Below are 19,495 nucleotides of genomic sequence, written 5' to 3' on the forward strand. Positions count from 1 at the left end.
AGTTTTTTCACTTCCATTTTTCACTTACCAACTTCAAAAATCTATAACTTTTTTATTTTTCCACATAAAGAGCTGTGTTATGGCTTATTTTCTGCGTAACAAATTGCACTTCATAGTGATGGTATTTAATATTCCATGGCATGTACTGGGAAGCGGGAAAAAAATTCCAAATGCAGTGAAAATGGTGAAAAACCACATTTGCGACGTTTTCTTGTGGGATTGGATTTTACAGCTTTCACTCTGCATCCCAAATGAAATGTCTACCTTATTCTTTGGGTCGTACGATCACGTGGATACCAAATTTGTATAGGTTTTAGAATGTTTTCATTTAAAAAAATAAAACCTCCTGTACAAAATATTTTTTTTTTATTTTGCTATCTTCTGGAACCAATAACTTTTTCATACTTTGGTGTACAGAATTGTGGGAAGTGTCATTTTTTGTGAATTTTCATGGCGTTTTCATTGCTTTAATTTTTGGAACTGTGCGACCTTTTGATCACTTTTTATGAATTTTTTTATACTTTTTTCAAAATGGCAAAAAAAGATATTTTCAACTTTGGATGCTATTTTCCATTACAGGGTTATTTATGATTTTTACTGTTTATTTATATTTATATCAGTTCTAGGGAAAGGGGGGTTAAACACTGTGATAAATATATTAACATTACACTGGTTTGTTTGCATTACAAATATACCCACTTGATGGGAATGGTCAGATCTTTCAGTTGAAAGCTAACGATGACCAGATAGGATCCGCAGCAATCAATTCCTGCTGTAATATATTGTAAATACAGATAGAAGCATTACTCAAAGATGATCCTCCAATCATGATGTGCTGGGATTGGATGTTGATTGGAGATTCGTGTGCTGAGTTATGGAGAGTTTAAGACAGGACGAAAAGTGTTATGATTTGGTGCGATAGGTATAAACCTTATGAGCTCTAACCTTCGGGAACATATTAGCTAGGAGGCTCACATGTAATTGTGTAGAGCTAGGAGGGGTGACGCGCACCAAATAATTAAGTTTCCCACATCTGAGTAAATGCAGAAAGTCAAAACAAAGAAAGCAGATGCTAAGGGATATCAATCTTTATTGAATAATCAAAGAGGACTATTACAAACATTTAAAAACCCAAAGAAAAGAATTCATTTGAGTACAGAGTGCAAACTCCCCTTGAGAGGTCATACATATAATAAAGACCCAATTCTGTAAATACACATCAGAATGAGAGAATAGTGAAAGTACAGTATTTCAACATATCACATAGGGACTGAGAAATTAATTGAACAGGCAAGTGCCCTCTATATTAATTCAATAGTACATAGTGTTATTCAGTCCCTAATAATAATTGTGAAAAAACATGTGTAAAAGAACAGATTGGTTACATTACCAGGAAAGTAGTCTAACACAGGGGAGTGAAAATGCCCCACGCGTATCGCCCAGTAGATGGGCTTCATCAGGGGATGAGGCTCACATATAAGTTGCAGGTACAGGCAGTCCCCTACTTAAGAACACACAACTTACAGACAACCCCTAGTTACAAACGGACCTCTGGATGTTGGTTATGTACTGTACTTTAGGCCCTGGCTACAGTGATCAGCTGTAACAGTATTTAAGATGTCTGTAATTCAGCTTTATTGTTAATCCTGCTTCTTATGACAATCCAACATTTTTAACATCCAACTGTCACAGAGACCAAAAGAAATTCTGGTTGGGGTTACAATTATAAAATATACAGTTCCGACTTACATACAAATTCAACTTAAAGGAAAGCTACCACTTCAAAGTGGTAGTTCTTACACACAGATACATGGCACTAGCTCAGGGAGAGCTGGTGCCAGAACATATTTTCATTAGTAGAATAAGGCCAGTATCAAAGATTTATAAGTTATATTAACATTTATCTTGGCACACCGCACTAGGGCATGTGACGTCACCAAGCTCTCCTGCACTTCAGAATCTGGAGCACCCACAGGCGCGCGCATGGTGCGCCGTACCCTAGTGCGATGTGTTGAGATAAATGTTAATATAACTTATAAATCTTTGATACTGGCTTTATTCTACTAATGAAAATATGTTCCGGCACCAGCTCACCCTGAGCTGGTGCCATGTATCTGTGTGTAAGAACTACCACTTTTAAGTGGTAGGTTTCCTTTGAGAACAAACCTACAGAACCTATCTTGTACTTAACCCGGGGACTGCCTGTATATACATATTCTAAGCTCTGTGAGAGAAAATGTGTATAGAATCAGTTAGCCTGCTAGGATATCAGTGCAAGGATATTGAGGTGTCTAAAGGAAAGTCTAAGACTACAATACAAAACATCACATAAAAGTAGTACCAGTAAGCGAGCAATAGTAACATTAAATAGATTTATACTAAAGCATATGATGAACATATACCCTATAGGGGATAATTTAGACTAAGAATGGGCTCTTAATCTTTGGAAGCCTGTATTTTACCGTTTAACATTTTGGGAGGGATACCCATGTGTTTTTTGCTATATGTTTAATAAAAGTCATATTTTAAATATTCCATTATCAGGCAGTGTTTACTTGTTTGCTGTCCATCCATAGCTTGTTTTTTTTTCCCGTCTGCTGGCTTGCTGTTGGACTGTGACTACATTTATCCTGTCCCCTAGTGCTGCGCTCCACGTCCCCTGACCTGCCTGGGCTAGCTGTTATCTACAATGGGACTAATACAAGAGGTAGCGGCCTTACAATCCCTCCACAGTGAAGTTTACATCCCTGTATAGGGGTTAAAGGAACAAAATGAAATGGGTTCAGGGAGAATGCCCTTTGTGGTGACCCAAAATCAAACCTGTTGGATAGCACTGTAGGTTAGCACTAACGGATTTAACTTATTATTTCTTCATGAGTTTTAATGCTACAATATATCAACTCACTATAGGGTGGATTCTGGCACTTATTTTAAATATTTTATTTTGCTCTGTTTACCATATGGTGTGAATATCATTTTGGCATTAATCTGCTGGTCGTTGTGGTAGTTGGGTGGTGTATGCGGCAGAAGAATGTCGCAATATTTTGCGGTCTTGTGTATGGACAATACTTACTATAAATGATCTGTTGGAATAATGACTTGCTCCGTCACATCCGCCTCAATTAATTTCTGTGTGCAGATAATGAACACTGTGGGGCATAGCTATCAGGGCTTCTGCACCATGTCACTTGTGATTATTTACCCCAATCCGCCACCTTCATGCCAGTGGGAAGTGAAGGGGCATGAAGCGAGGCACGGTCGTCCGGGAGTGGGCCAGTGCGGGGCGTTACTGTCCCCACGCCTGTGCACTCAATGCAGCCGGCGACTTTTTTACATGTGATAAGTCACCGGCTGCGTTTATTTCTACGCCAAGCAGGAGCGCCAGCAAATTAAACATATCCCACTGTATGTTTATTACTCAGGGTTCATATAAAAGAAACACATTAGTTTTTGCCAGACACGCCCGCAAAGGAAACATTACTGCAAAACACTTCTTGGGGCCTCTCAGTTTATTCTGACCTTTAGTATTCTGCTCACCTTTAGTATTGTATACCTGTTTATCCTTTTGCCTTGCAAGCTATGTTGGCTACAATGTATTTATAATCTAATCATATTTGAATCTGTAGCTGTATAGCTTTCTTTCAGGCTGGTATTTTTACCCCTTTATCAATAGGGTCTTATGTTTTGCCAGACTAAATGGAATGCTATTTTGGATGTAAAATTAAAGGTGTTCTTAAATGTGTGTGCATACACTTTTTAACTGTTATTAACTATCTGCTGGTTCTCATTACCATATATACTTAAGTTGAAGCCAAGGCCCCTAATTTTAACACAAAAAACTGGCAATCTAACCTGGGATCGAGGGAGTGTGGAGCTGAGCTCCTGGTGCCAAAGAGAACAACAGAGAAAAAGTGCAAGAGGAGAGAAAAGAGGCACAGCTATCGTGAAGTAACGTCAGGCACAGTGATGACCGTGAGGGAGTAAATTGGGACTCTCACCTTGGTTCAGATGGTATAGGCATGTAATAGTATATCAAACAGCAGCTGCCACTCCTGGAAGACCACGTTCACTGAGGACCAGGATCCCGGAACGATGTGGAGATAATGACAATACCCGAGATAACGGTTAGGAAGGCGCTTGTGCAAATAGCTGACGCGGAGATCCAAGTAGATAAAGGAATCTCTTTTATAATAAAAAAATATATGTATACAGAGTGCGACGCGTTTCAGCCCGGTCCATAGCCAGCTCCCATGCCCCCAGTATATAGCCTGCAGCCCCTGCCCCAGTATATAGCCAGCCCATGTCCTCTAGTATATAGCCGGCAGCCCCTGACCCCCCAGTATATAGCCAGCAGCTCCTGCTTCCCCCAGTGTATAGACAGCCCATGCCTCCAGTATATAGCCTGCAGCCCCTGCCCCAGTATATTGCCAGCACTCCCTGCCCCCCAGTATATAGACATCAGCCCTTGCCCCCTCAGTATATTGACATCAGCCCCTGCCCCAGTATATAGCCAGCAGCCCCTGCCCCCCCCAGTAAACACACTAGAATGTCAGCAAGCAGCTGATATCATGATGCTAGCGACAGACCGCAAGTGGACACAGAGCCGAATCCTAAACATCCATGGATAGAAGAGGACCTGCCCCCAGTATATAGACAGCCCATGCCCCCAGTATATAGCCTGCAGCCCTTGCCCCAGTATATAGCCTGCAGCCCCTGTCACAGTATATAACCAGCAGCCCTCTACCCCCAGTATATAGACAGCAGCCCCTGACCCCCATTGTATAGCTGGCAGCCCCTGACCCCCAGTATATAGCCAGAAACCCTGACCCCCAATATATAGCCATTATCCCCTGCCCCAGTTATATAGCCAGCAGTCCCTGCCACCCACACTATATAGCCTACAGCCCCCAGTATATAGCCAGCAGCCCCTGCCCCCCCAGTATATAGCCAGCAGCCCCTGCCCCCCGTATATAGCCTGCAGCTCCTGCCCCCAGTATATAGCCAGCAGCCCCTACCCCCCAGCACACACACTAGAATGTCAGCAAGCAGCTGACATCATGATGCCAGCAATGGATTTCCAGCACATTTTTTATATATAATATATAGTATATATAATATGTAGTAAGGACATTCTTTCTCTTAGGCAGCTTGATAGACCTAAAAGTCTAGAAAAATGCAGACATTAACATCTTATATGCTGTCAGGCTAAAGGTTGTTGATCCTCTGGACCACTGTGGACAATAGCACAAGCCACTACCTGGGACCGGAGTCTAAGTGGTACCCGATTTTCACCAGAGCCCGCCGCAAAGCGGGTTGGACTTGCTGCGGCGTGGTACCACCAGGTTGTTCCACAGGCGTGACTTGTCCGCAGTGGCAGCCAAGGTCGAGGTACGGAAACGGCAGGCAATCTCGTAGTCGGGGACAGGCAGGAGGTCAGGACTGTCAGCACAGAATCGGAGTCAGAAACGTAGCAACAGGTCAGGGCAGGTGGCAAAGGAGCAGAGTCAGAAACTGAACCAGGGTGCACCCCAGGATGCCCAGCCACACGAAAGCAATGTCCCCAAGACAGAATTCTCCTCCGTAGCGCAGGTCGTACGTATGTCTTGCCAGGAGGTAATAGACGAAGATCCACAGGCGCGGCCAGTACTAGTCGGTCAGGAGAGATGACATGACAAGGAGCCAGTTCTTCCCCAATAACATCCGAGGCACGAGAAAGGGCATCAGCCTTGATGTTCTTCTCGGACGGACGGAAATTAATGAGAAAATCGAACCGAGTCGTTGAGCAGTCTGAAGATAGAGCAGGTTTTTGTGGTCCGTATAAATACTGACCAGAAACCGAGCTCCTTCCAGGAGATAACGCCACTCTTCTAGGGCAAGCTTAATCACCAACAGTTCTCGATCTCCTATACTGTAATTCCTCTCTGCGGAGGAAAAAGACTTGGAGAAGAATCCACAGGTGACAGTGCGGCCTTTGGGAACCTTCTGCGTGAGTACTGCTCCGGCCACTACCGAGGAGGCATCCACTTCCAGATGGAAAGGCTTTTCTGTGTCGGGCTGCACCAGAACTGGAGGCGAGGCAAATATAGATTTCAAGTTCATAAAGGCCTCCTCAGCTGCCGATTGGCACCCTTCTTGTTAAGCGCCACAATCGGAGACACCAGAGAGGAGAAGTGTGGGATGAACTGGCGGTAATAATTCGCAAAGCCCAGAAATCGCTGTGTAGCGCGCAGTCCCACTGGGCGGGGCCACTGAAGGACCGCAGACAGCTTGGCAGGATCCATACGGAGGCCTTTGTCCGAGATGATATATGATTATTTAACCCCTTCCCGCTGATGCCCTTTTCGATTTTGCGTTTTCATTTTTCACTCCCCAACTTCACAAATTTATAACTTTTTTTATTTTTCCATGTACAGAGCTATGTTATGACTTATTTTCTGCGTAAAAAATTACACTTCAAAATGGTGGTATTTAATATTCCATGCCATTTACTGGGAAGCAAGAAAAAAATTCCAAATGCTATGAAATTGGTGAAAAAACGCATTTGCTCTATATTCTTGTGGGCTTGGATTTTACAGATTTCACTGTACACCCCAAATGACATGTCTACTTTATTCTTTGGGTCTGTACGATTACGGGGATACCAAATTTGTATAGGTTGTATAATGTTTTCATACAAAAATTAAAACCTCCTGTACAAAAATTTTTTGGGGGATTTTGCCATCTTCTGGCGCTAATATTACTATATTATTATATTTTGATAGATCGGGCATTTCCGGACACGTCGATACCTAATGTGTTTATGAGTTTTACTGTTTATTTATATCAGTTCTAGTAAAAGGGGGGTGATTTGAATTTTTGTTTTTTTATTATAATTTTTTTAAACTTTTTTTTCATTTTTACTATTTTTTAGACTCCCTAGGGTACGTTATCCCTAGGTTGTCTGATGAATCCTATTATATGCTGCCATACAACAGTATTGCAGTATATGGGGTATTTTCCTCCTCACTCATTACAATGTGCCATCAGCACATTAAATTTTTAATTTAAAAAAAACATCTTAAAGGCAACTTTTTACCAAGGTAGCATGGAAAAAAACAGTTATGGCCCTTAAAATTCGCTAAAAATTCCTGGGTCACACTAGAGCCTTTTCAGGCCGCATCATTAAGGGGTTAATATATAATATGCTTCTCTATATACCTATGAATGAAGATGTTTCTCAAGGAGAAGATCTGGTACACCATACTGGCATCATAGAGCCATGGCAGGTCCATGCAGATATTACTGAAAAGCCCTAAAAAGTAATCATATATGAAATGATATGCATATATACATAGACTGTATAGGGAGCTAAACAGGGAAAGAAGTCTTCTCGCTACTGTAAAGCTTTCTTTGTTAATGGAATGTTCAATAAAAATTAATTGATAAAAATGTTTAAAGCACACATAATGAAACTGGATGAAAATCTGATCTTTTATGGACTATCCTTTCTTGTAAAACTTATATGTAAGCTTAAATATTTCAGTTGCAATCTTCCTAATGCCATAATGATGTATTTTAGCAGTATTTTATTAATATGTTCCTATAACAGCACCATCATAAACTACACTCAAGTATCCAAATACCTGTGTAACCTTTAATATTCTTCAGTAAAAATGACAAAGATATTTATTTCACATTTGAATATATCCAAATACAATCACAGGTACCGACGCTTAGATTTTATTCCTTGTTCAGTCTTTCGTGCCTCAAATAACAGTTTTGATACAGAAATGATTTTGATTTAAATGGCCAAAGAAAAATTCTTATCTATATTGAAGCTGCATCTAATGATCCTGAAGGATCTTAGTAAATAATATTCAAATTCAAAGTTTTTAAAAATGATGATTGCCATTTTTCATTAGCATTGTCACTTTATAACAATCTCTACCACTGTGCTATATTGTATTTTAGTGCTAGTATGGTAAACTCTAAAAAAATGTCACCAACTGTATGTACTCTCAGAAGAATATCTGGGGAAGATGGTAGGGATTTATCATTACTGGGCACAATGGGGCTCATTTGCTAAGCCTGGGATTTAACATTTAAATTGTGTTCCAAGACATGTACTTACATACACCGGGAAGAAGATGATAAACTCCGGTGGACCTCAGCGGGGAGTGACACATGCAGGATATAGGGCGCACGATGTAAGTGAATAGCGGCAACTGTGCTTTCTCTTTGGACAACGCACCTCGGGGAATTCACAGGGACGAGTAATTAAATGTGCCCCATTGTGTGCCAATTTTAATGTTCCTCTCTCTGGTTTCTTGGCAAATCGGGTTCTACAGCAGGTTCTAGCCTGGCATACAATTCTGTATAGCCTGCACCAGAATACAGCAAACACTGCAATGTCCACAGCAGAGACTCCCAATAATAAAATGTTTACAGCAGAGCCCCCTCACATAAAATGTCCACAACAAAGCACCCCTAACATATTATGGGTTGTAGGATAACACTGGAAAGGGACGCATGGCTTGAAGAAGAGACATGGTGATGCTGGACCTTATTGAGAAGAGAAGACAAATACAATTGAAAGATACATTATATTTCTGTGTTTTCTGTAATTGCATTTAAGTACTATTTTTTGTGCAAGCACCTGTGTGCAGAGTGAATGTTGGCATAGATTTCCTAATTAGAATTTGGTCCATGTGCACTGAGACCCATACCGCTGATCTTTTATGACCTGAGCAAAGACCCTGATGTATAGGTATGTATACTGTATATATAGTATACTGTATGTATACTGTATATATATATATATATAATGCTTGCATGTGTAGATCTGACATTTCAATAATTCTCTTCTGTGGAAGGAGGAGAATTATACAGATCAATATGGCTGCCCAGCTACATAACAGAAAATATAATGCAGGTTTGACTATTGTGTCTGTTATATTCAATGGAAGCATGACAGTAGACACTCTTTCATAGTTGATGGAAATGGAAGAGCTTCTATGTTCTGCTGTTTTCTGGGCAATGGTTCTCATTTTATTTAGGCTTGGTTCTATTACCATATTTATACAGTAAGCTTTATTCTCTTACCATATCAATATAGTTATCTTGGACGGTAAACTCAATCATAGATAGTAAAAAAAAAAAATTGCTTCATTTCTTGTATGGTAATGTGTAACATAGAAAAGTATACCTTAAGCGTCTTAATACCACCTCTTAAACATAAACACTCCCGGCAATGCATACATGGATATGAGAGAGTAAGGAGGAATTTGTAACACTCAATGGCACAAATTGGGGGCAGAAGCAATCTAAGGGCGCTTCATCTCTAAATACGGTCATGAGTACAATCATTGCCAGGTACACAGCTTTCCATGCAATTTGGTGTATGATAAAAAAACCACACAATTTTCCTTTAGACACAAATGAGATGCATGAGCATGTATATTACAATTTAGCATAATTTTTTTGTTTTGCCTGTTTCTTCCTTTTTGCCAAAGGGTATGCAAACAACTCAAATCCAAGTGGTATCACTAGTTTAACAAAAAAATAAATGTATAGTAATGGAAAAAATATTTGCATTAATAACAACTGCCACAAAGCTAAGCATAAACTACAATTAAAGCCGGCGTTGTACCCACATACATTAATGTGCAGCAAAATAGGGTGGAAGAAATCTGTTTACAGTACAATATAGAGAGTTATATTCACCAACTGTCTCAAATGAAGAATACACTATAGCATATTATAAAGAAATTTCAGTCAAAGAGGGATTACGCAAGAGCTAGGGAAATATAACATCACAGCCCAGCACCAGCCATATGTACACTATTGGGCTCATTAAAAGAAGCTGCTGACACTCAGTAAGGCATATTTCATCGTTTTTGGAGAGCTGGTTGGCATGATCACCCGCCTTCTGTTGCACACAGCTTTAACAACCATTTTATAAGAAAAAAATCTGTAAAATGCCACAATCATCATCACTACCCAACATGGTCATCTTAACAAATGGCTGCAGATGTCTTCCATCAGTTGTCATTCTATCTGGCTTGAAAAGTTTTTTTTTTCTTTTCTTCTTGTATTACCATCTGATGATTACCATGATGTTTAGTATTATTCCTGTGACCATGGATTCCGAATGTTAGAGAATGTGCACTTCTGTGAGCTGTACAACTACACTACCCTTAAAAAGATTCAATTTTGATCACAAATTCACAAGAGCCCATGACCTGTACCTCAGAATCCTTGTACAAGGATAGTAGTATGACCCGGATGGTGAGATATGTTGAGCAAAATAAGCAAAATATAAGGCTGTAAAGGGAATGTGTAACCGCAAAATCATATGTTATTAAAATTATGTTTTAAAATTAATTTAAAATCCTAAATACCCGTCTATTTTAACTCAATTGCCTATTTCCTCCACATTGTGCAATATAGTGCACAGTCATTTAAAAGTAGCTATCTACCAGACACAATAAGTGAACTCTTCATGTGAACTGTGCATGTCTCAAAAACTCTCTCACATAAGGCAGCAGATTTTTTGCAATAACAGACAGGAAACAATTACATGTCATAACTAGTAAAAGACCCAACATAAGAGGGTCACTCCTAGACCTTATCCTAACCAACAATTCTAACAGGATATCACTAAAATAGACAAATCACCAGGCCCTGGTGGCATACACACCAGGGTACTGATGAGAGCACTTACACAGACCCAGGCATTGTGACTGTGGTAATCTTCTTATATTTGTTATCCATGGCCTCCTTCATTCTAATTCATGCTAATAAGCCTGAAAAGCTACAAGGCCAGTTCCCAGAGCCCTTCTGTGCTACAAATTCACAGGCTATTATAGTGTGCAACTGTGTGCTGGAACATTCTGTGCTGCATAGAGATTACAACAGGCTGAGGGATGGGGTAAGTGCCGCCAAGCAGAAGTAGAGGGTGAAACAGTCTAACAGCCTATGAATCTGCAGCACAGAAGGGCACTGGCTGATTAGCATAAAGAAGATTACCACAGTCATATTGCCTGGATCTATCACTGGTTTATCCATGTTTGACTTTGAGTGTGGTTTCCTTTAAGGATATGTTCTGTCACATAAATGAGCTGTTAATATTCCAAATAGGATCAAAAAGACCTGATCAACAGAGTTTAACATAGAGCAAACGATGGCTCAGCAATGTACATAAAACATAATGGTGGAGTTTTTGCATCCTCATTCTGTTGATCATGGGGATCATTGTAGTGACACTGTGACTGACTGATGTCATATTTTAGCAATACATTTCTGCTTCTAATAATAGGATGAGATTAAAAAAAATGTACTACTAAACAGCAAGTTTTTGCAGTTATCTAATGTCCTAAATTAATTGTCAAATTAATGTATGTTGGCACTCAAATCTGCTTGTCTTGGGATATGGCAGACCATTAAAAGTAGTTAACAGTAGTAGAAGTAGTAGTAAAGCAAAGCAGAAACATCTAAGAACTATTTATTGCTTATTAAAACACATTTTGTCCATATCACACAAAAATAGCATCCTAAATAGAATTATGAGGATTTCTGCTTGTTTTGTATAGTGACTAAGCTCCATTAACCTTAACACACATGTAAATTGCAAAGGCACATTTGAACTCTATTCATAGACTTGCTTTACATGATATACATTAAAACTGTCACGACAATAAATAATAAAAGATTAAAGTCCTAAAAGTTGGAAAAACTTTAAAAATATACAACAGTGTTTTATTTTGGATTATAAAAACTCTTGAATGATTTACTTTGAGTGACACGTTCATTGCCTGTATGAGAAGGAAGTAATAATTGTACAGAGTCTGTGATTGGTGAGGGAGCTGTTTAGGAAACATTGTCATGGGCAGGTAATAAAGCAGTCCTTCTACCTGGACACCTTACTGTCACAAAGATATCTTTCACTGTTCGTGAAGGCAATGACATTGCTTAGATATATTTATTTGTGCCTAGGTTGCAATAACATCGGCTATTTCATATAAATGTGATCTCGACTGGCTCCAAAGTATCTGGATGTTTTCGGCAAGCGCTACAAAGCTCATTGACATGTTTGATTTTAATAATGAAAAAGGGCAATTAATGACATAATTGGCAATGGCTTAGCAATTATAAAGAAAAGATGAACATAAAGTTGTACTTATATATACAAAGGAAAAGAGTATACAAAATCATGTGCAGTCACAGGCAAAGAGGAAATTTGGCAGTAAATAAAGAGATCAATCACTCAGTCTTTAAAACATCTCTGACATTTACTAAAAAAAGTCAGGTATAGGAGTTTGCTGCTGCAAAATCTGATGCATTATGACTATTCCAAACAGTGCTATAAAGTGTGTACAATACTGAATGGAAAAAAAATCCAAAAAACAAAATTTGAAAATGACCTAGTAAAAATTGCCTAGAGAAAGTACTTTGTCGCAACTATATTCATGTTAAAGTAAATCTACAGTATAGGTATGAAAATTGAAATGAATTATTTCACATGCTTTAAATGTTTAAAATTTTGCAAAGTAATCTGTTTTTTGAAAATTCATACATTTTTGCATTTACATTTTATTTTTAATCTATTGGTTAATTCCAAGGGTAAGGTCCCACGTTGCATCTTACTATGCGTTTTGTAAACGCAAATGTTAACAGTAACGTAATTAGGCAAATCACCTCTTCTCAGCTGTTGGATTAGGTTTCAAAATGCAATCAAAACTTAACATGTGACCTCACCCTTAATGTATGAACACAGCGTCATATGTCGTGATCTCCCTGGGGTATGACTACAGTGCTTAAAAATGCAGGACAAAGCCTCAAATCCAAAACTTACAGTAGTGCCCACTCCTGCATATATAGCCCCCTCATATGGCTTGTGTCCACTCCTGTATATAACCCCCTCACGTGGCTTGTGTCCATGTGGATTTGAGACATTTGCAACAAAAAGTCTCAAAAAGAAGCCAAAATTTGTGCCTGCCAGGATAGGAAAAACTGAAGATGTATCACAAGTTAAAAGACAGGATCATACATAAGGTGCAAAAAGAGCTGCCAAATGTCTCAAAGATTCACCACAAAAAGAAAAAACTATGATACATGTCCCCCTATGTGTCTGTATCATTTGGCTGGACATTACTGAAGATCAAATGGGATGACTCTGTTCCCTAATGCTTGGTCCTATGGCAGTTTCCAGATAATCCCTCCTGTACCTGTCCTCCTCTCTCACCCTCCCATCTTTTGAGATCCACAACTTCAGGCTTTTCCATCCATTCTCTCTACAGGTGGATGTTGTATTCTGTTCTCCTGGATCATCCCATCAGTTCCTTGCTTCTTGGCTTCTTCATTTTCTATCCTGTGAGAAGCCATCATGGGAGACTTTAATACCCTTAGTCCCTCTTCTGCCTCTCAGCTTCTTTCACTAACTACCTCTTTAGGACTCTTACAACTCTCTGATTCTCCTTCTCACCAGGAGGGAAACATTCTTGAATTGGTCTATGTCCAACTCTTTTCAGTAACTAATTTCACTAATACTACTTTTCCCATTTCAATTTTTCAATTTTTTCTTTCTCATTTACAGAATATGCCCACCATGCACACATACTGGAAACCATGTGGCAGTAATACTCTCCATCTGACAGAAACCTTGAGGCCATCTCCTCATTCTCTTGTCCTCAACTGGCTACTAGCGAATATAATTATGTTCTCAAAATTGCCCTGGATGAGGTGGTATCACCTTCAGTAGACCAAACCTTTTGATACAGATGTAGGCAAACTTGCCACATAGCCCAAGCCCATTTACTACAGCAGCGTTCAAGATATGCTGAACCCAGTGCAGAAAATCATGCACATCACTTTTTTCACTTTGTATTTAAACTAGTTTGCCTTTTACCTAGCTACTCAGTGTGCCAGTATGGCAGAGTGGAATGGATCTGTTGCCTGCATTGTGTATCCCATCTAGATAGGAAGAGGAGTTATAGGTTAGTTGAACTTTAAATTAAATAAAATGTAATCACCTTATGAAGTGTACAGGACATTAGTAATAAAAATGATTCATTAAAAATACAATGGTATCAGTACTACGGCTAGCTTCATGGAAAAGAAGGGGTTCATTCAGGATGTTTTCTGCCTTTTAAATTATGTCTATGTTTTGGAAGAATAGAATTTCTCCTGCAGCTCAAAAAATTACATATGCAAAAAATAAATATGTGAATAAAAATATGCTTTGGTTATATTTGGTCCTTCGGCCAAGATATTTTTTTTCACTTTAACCATTTGCTCAAATATAAGTTACTGTGAGCAAATTAATTAATTTACCTTTTAGTGAATATTGTATGTTCAACATTCTGCCAACTGTTTCAGCAACTACTCAACAAGTACAACATCAAACATTTCATGATGATAAATAAAAGTGCAGTTTTACATTATAGTTGAAATACATTATTTTTTTCAGAATATTTGGCTGAGGTAATGTGTTACCTTACATTGCCTCAAAACTGCTCTATTTATACACTCTGAAGAGTTTAAACTTGTGCAAGAAATGTACATCTTTAATGTACAAATGCTGTATATGAAATAATTCATTAGGGGTGCAGTATGAAATATTATATATTGAATTTGTTTGACATCCATTTTTAACGCATCCATGTATAGTCTATGAGGGAACTGTGAAAAACAGTTAAGACTACTATTTAGAAAATAATAGCTGTAAGTATTAAATTTAGTGAAGCTATGTGCCACATGTAACATTTCATCCTCTGAGTCCATAAGTCAAATCCAAAACTACTCGTATACCTTGGTTTTTTCAGCTCTTTCTCCAGGGTTTTCTCCTATGTATACTTGAACGTTTACAACGTATGAACTTTTGCTGTCACATAGAGTCCATAACACATTTTGTCAGACAGAATTTATTAGTCATTATTAGTCATTTATTAGGTCATCATTAGATAATAGAACCAGCTAATACAAGGAACCAGCTAAGACAAAAAATTCATATTTACCATGTGAAAGGTTGACAACTAACTTGAGCTATTTCTATAAGAACAGCACATACGGTAACTATAATGGAAAGGAATCCATCTACAGTATCATAATTTTAAAATGCATGTATGTTCAACTCTGCATGGACCAAAAGGACCTAGATAAATAGTAGTAGATGAACTATATAGACCAAAATGAGATTATAAGTCCTTTATTTTTTTCAAAAAATAGCTGGAGATTAATATAAAAGGCTAACCGTCATCTTTGACCAAACAGTACAAGTGTACAAGACATGGAGCAAAAAGTAAACAAAACAATAAATAAATAAAAACTGCTGTTAGTAAGAACACCTCAAATGAGAAAAGTCAATGAACCCCATGTTTCAAAACCACATAATGAATATTTTAAGAAATATCAAATTTCAAATTTGATCATTTTTGTTCTATCCAAACAGAAGTGCTGGATATGAGGTTAGTAGCAATGTTTTCTTTATAGACACTTGTCTGCCATAAAAAATTGAACTTACTAATATCACAAATTTTAAACATGTACATGTACTGTACTGGAAAGCTGTAAACATATTCCAAATGTAATGGAATTCACAAAGGCATCTGCACAATTTTCTAGGATTTTTTTTTACAGCTTTCACTGTGCAGTCAAAATCTCCTTTATTGTTTAGGTCAGTATGACCACGGAGATAACAGATTTTTATAGTTTTTTTTAACCCCTGAATGTCTTCTATGTGCTTCTTCAAATGACGATATCTCTGGAAAAGCTTTCCATATCATAACAATTTTTACATTGTTTTTTCATGACATGAGAGACTTTAACTTGATAGGATAGTTTTATTAATGACATATTTTTTTCTTTATAAATTTGCCAATAATTGATTACAAATGTAGTGTAGTTGTAACTTTTACTAAAATATGTTATAAATATGTACATCATTATTCCATCAACCTTTCCCAGGTTCAGATGCAGTTGCAGAGGGTGCATGTACTTCTGCAAAGTTAAAGTGAAAGTCTCCAGCAGCTTCTTCTATACGTTGCCTTCAGCTGATAGGCTAGAGGGGGGCACACTTCAAACGCCTATATCTTCTGAACCCTTGCAGGAATTCTAGTGTCATATTAAACATGACAGTCTCCTCTTCAATATTATTTATGGATTATGCAGGGATGCTTAAGAAAACTGGAGATATTCACTCCTAAATTGACAATCGGAATAGAAAGCTGTACATAAAAATCATTTTTTAGTACAACTTTAAGGGTGAATATCTCAAGTTCTGTTAAGTATCCATACACAATCAATACAGCATATAAAATGGATTAAAGAGATTCTTCTGTTTAAAATGACATACAAATTATGTTTCTATGTGCCAGGGTTCAGGAATTATAGCCTATTGAAGTTGGTCTCTGTCAAGACGTTTATAGACGTCCTTTCTGCAGCGAGCATGTGCAAATAGGATGTATATATCTGTATGGCAGTCATGAATGGGTTAATAATTTTTTTATTCTTTAGTGTACGGAACTGGGTAGATTGTCCTTTTTGCAGGACCAGCTGATCTTTGCATTGATATCAGTTTGAGAAATATGTGATGTTTTGATTGCTTTTTATTCAAGTTTTACAGGTGGTGAAACGGCAAAAAGGAAATTTGGTTCAGAGGTTTTTATTTTCTTTCATAGGGTTCATTGCAATAATTATTTTTATATTTTGTTGAAATATTACTTGTTTATGATAATGTTTAATCATTTTTATTTGCGTTTTAGGGAAAGGGTGGAAATATGACTTTTTTCAAATTTTAAACTTTTCCCTAAAGTATTTAATCTCTAGGGGTTCTGATGGATTGTATAATCTACTGTAACACAACTGTATTGCAATGTAGGCAAGATCTAATACTGGTAGACACCTGTGTCTCATAAAAAAGATTAGCACCTCCAGATGAGGTCTTGGAGGGCAACAATCACATCCAATATGGCATGAGTGAATGCCATTAAAAGACATCAAACTCAAGCATGATAAACCACTTACTAAGTCACTGTGACTATGGTAATCTTCTTATATGTGTTATACATAGCCTCCATCCTTCTAAAATTAATTTGTAAGATTATGCTAATTATCCTGGAAGGCTACTGGAGCAGTTCCCAGAGCATGTTGCAGGTTCACAGACCGCCACACTGTGCAAGAGCATTTCCACACCCTCACTGTGTCTGTAACTTCCTGTGCTGTAGTGAGAGTACATCAGGCAGGAGCTGGGGCAGGGTGAGACTTCACTGAGAAGCAGGGGGCAGGGAGAGATGGTGTAACAGCCTGTGAATCTGCAGCTCTGGGAACTGTCCCAATTATTAGCATAATTTAAAAAGTTACTTTTAGAAAGGAGGCCGTGAATGACAAATATAAGAAGATTACCACAGTTCTGGTGCCTGGATCTATGAATTAGTGTCCCTGCTTTATCATGATGGATTTTGAAGGTAGATTTCCTTTAACCCCTTCGCGATAATAGTATGTCCTGGTGCTACAGGGGATGTATAGAGAGAGCCTATGGGCTGAGCTCTCTCCATACAAGGTGGGTGCCGGCTGTGGAACACAGCTGACACCCACCTGATCACGGCAGTTAACCTGTTAAGTGCCGGACTCGAACACAGCTGTCGGTGGGCACCGCCATCTTGGATGGTGATTCCTGCCCCATGACATAGTCAGAGGGTGGCGACTGATTGACATGGCAGCCTACAGTCTCATAGAGACTTGTGTATAATGATCTCCAATAGCCTGCAGGTTATTGGAGATCAACAGTAAAATTGCAATATACTGCAATAAAGTTGTTTTGCAGTATACAGTATGAGCAATCCTGAAGAGTTAAAGTACCCTATAAATAATGGTAAAAAAATATTAAGAAAAGAAAAAAATTGAAAGTTTAAATCACCCCCATTCCCTAGAACACATATAAAAATAAACAGCAAAAATCATAAACATGCTAGGTATCAACACATCCCAAAATTCCCATTCTCTCAAAATATCTATAATCTCTCTCAAAATATAATCTATAAGTAGCACCCAAATCTCTGAATCACCACTTTTTTTTTTTTTACAAATGACATTCCCATCCAGGCTCTGACTGAGCCACCGGGAAGCCGGGAAAACCCCCGATGGGCCCCAGCAGCTCTTGGCTCCACCCCCTCATAATACTATGCAGAACGCTGAGGCAGTGCTTCCTGCATCTGTGATACCACGTATCCATGTCAGTGAGTGTGTCTGCTCGCAGCACTATGTCTGGACTGACTCCTGTGATTGAAAGCAGGCACTTTCAGTGATCCCAGCAGGACTGCCAGATTCATACCTCCGGGAGCAGCAGTGGGCAGAGCTGGAGAGTGGAGGAGTCTCTCATCTTCACACAAAGCTCCGGGCAGTGACAGTCACTGTGAGCACATTACACCTCACTGCTGGGGGAAGATGAGAGACACCTGGCTCTGCTCCAGACAGCAGGTAAAGAATGGGTTAATTTTACCCACTGCACTAAGCAGCCAGGTCAAAGCATTCAGGCTGGAGCTGCCGAGCAGACATGGGCCCACTTAGGCCGGCGCCCACCGGGGCGGGCCTCGGCCCGATCGCATCGGCGTTTCTAAACGCCTGCGATCGGGAACGAGACGCCGGTGTTTCTCGTTAAATTACTGTTTACTTCCAGAAGATGGAGATCTGTCCATGGTCATGTGATGGACACACAGGTGTAGTATCAGATGGCTCTAATTACTCTCTGTGATAATAATTGGCCATGCACCTGCATGACCATCACATGACCAGGGACTGCTTTTTATCCACTGGAAGTAAACCTAGAAGATTCCTATAGAATGACAGCAAGCAGAGATTTAGAAAACCATGAGGAATTGATACAGAAAGTATATTGGAAAATTGGATAACTTTTCCTTACACAAACCATAGCACTTATTTGCTGAAAGTGGACGACCCCTTTAAAAGTTAATGGAGCACCATGGATACATTTAATAATAAATAATAATAATCCTTTTTTTACATAGCGCCTACAGATTCGGCAAGGGCTGTAAGAAGCTTGCTAGATCAGTCCCTGTCCCCATGGGGCTCACAATCTAAACAACCTACCAGTATGTTTTGGATTGTGGGAGGAAACCGGAGAACCTGGAGGAAATCCATGCAAACACAGAGAGAACATACAAACTCTTTGCAGGTGTTGACATGGTGTCAAAGCTTTATTTACGGGGGTAATTTCATCTCTGTTAAACTACTTGTACAACCAGTAATCTTAAGCTACATTCACATGGCGTTATGGTGACCCCTCCCCTCTCTATATGAAACAGAATGGAGCCTGGTACTTCAGGAACATTGCTTCCTTCTTCCAAAAACAGCACCACACTTGACCATGGTTTGTGCAGGTAGTCCAGTTCAGATGTATAGAAATAAATGAATCTTGGTTATAATACCAGGATGTTTTTGGAAGAAAGTAGACATGTATTTAACCCCTCGGACAACCCCCTTAACATTTCTCTACCAAATG

Source organism: Engystomops pustulosus, chromosome 1 (genome assembly GCF_040894005.1).
Source record: "Engystomops pustulosus chromosome 1, aEngPut4.maternal, whole genome shotgun sequence".
Classification (NCBI taxonomy): domain Eukaryota; kingdom Metazoa; phylum Chordata; class Amphibia; order Anura; family Leptodactylidae; genus Engystomops; species Engystomops pustulosus.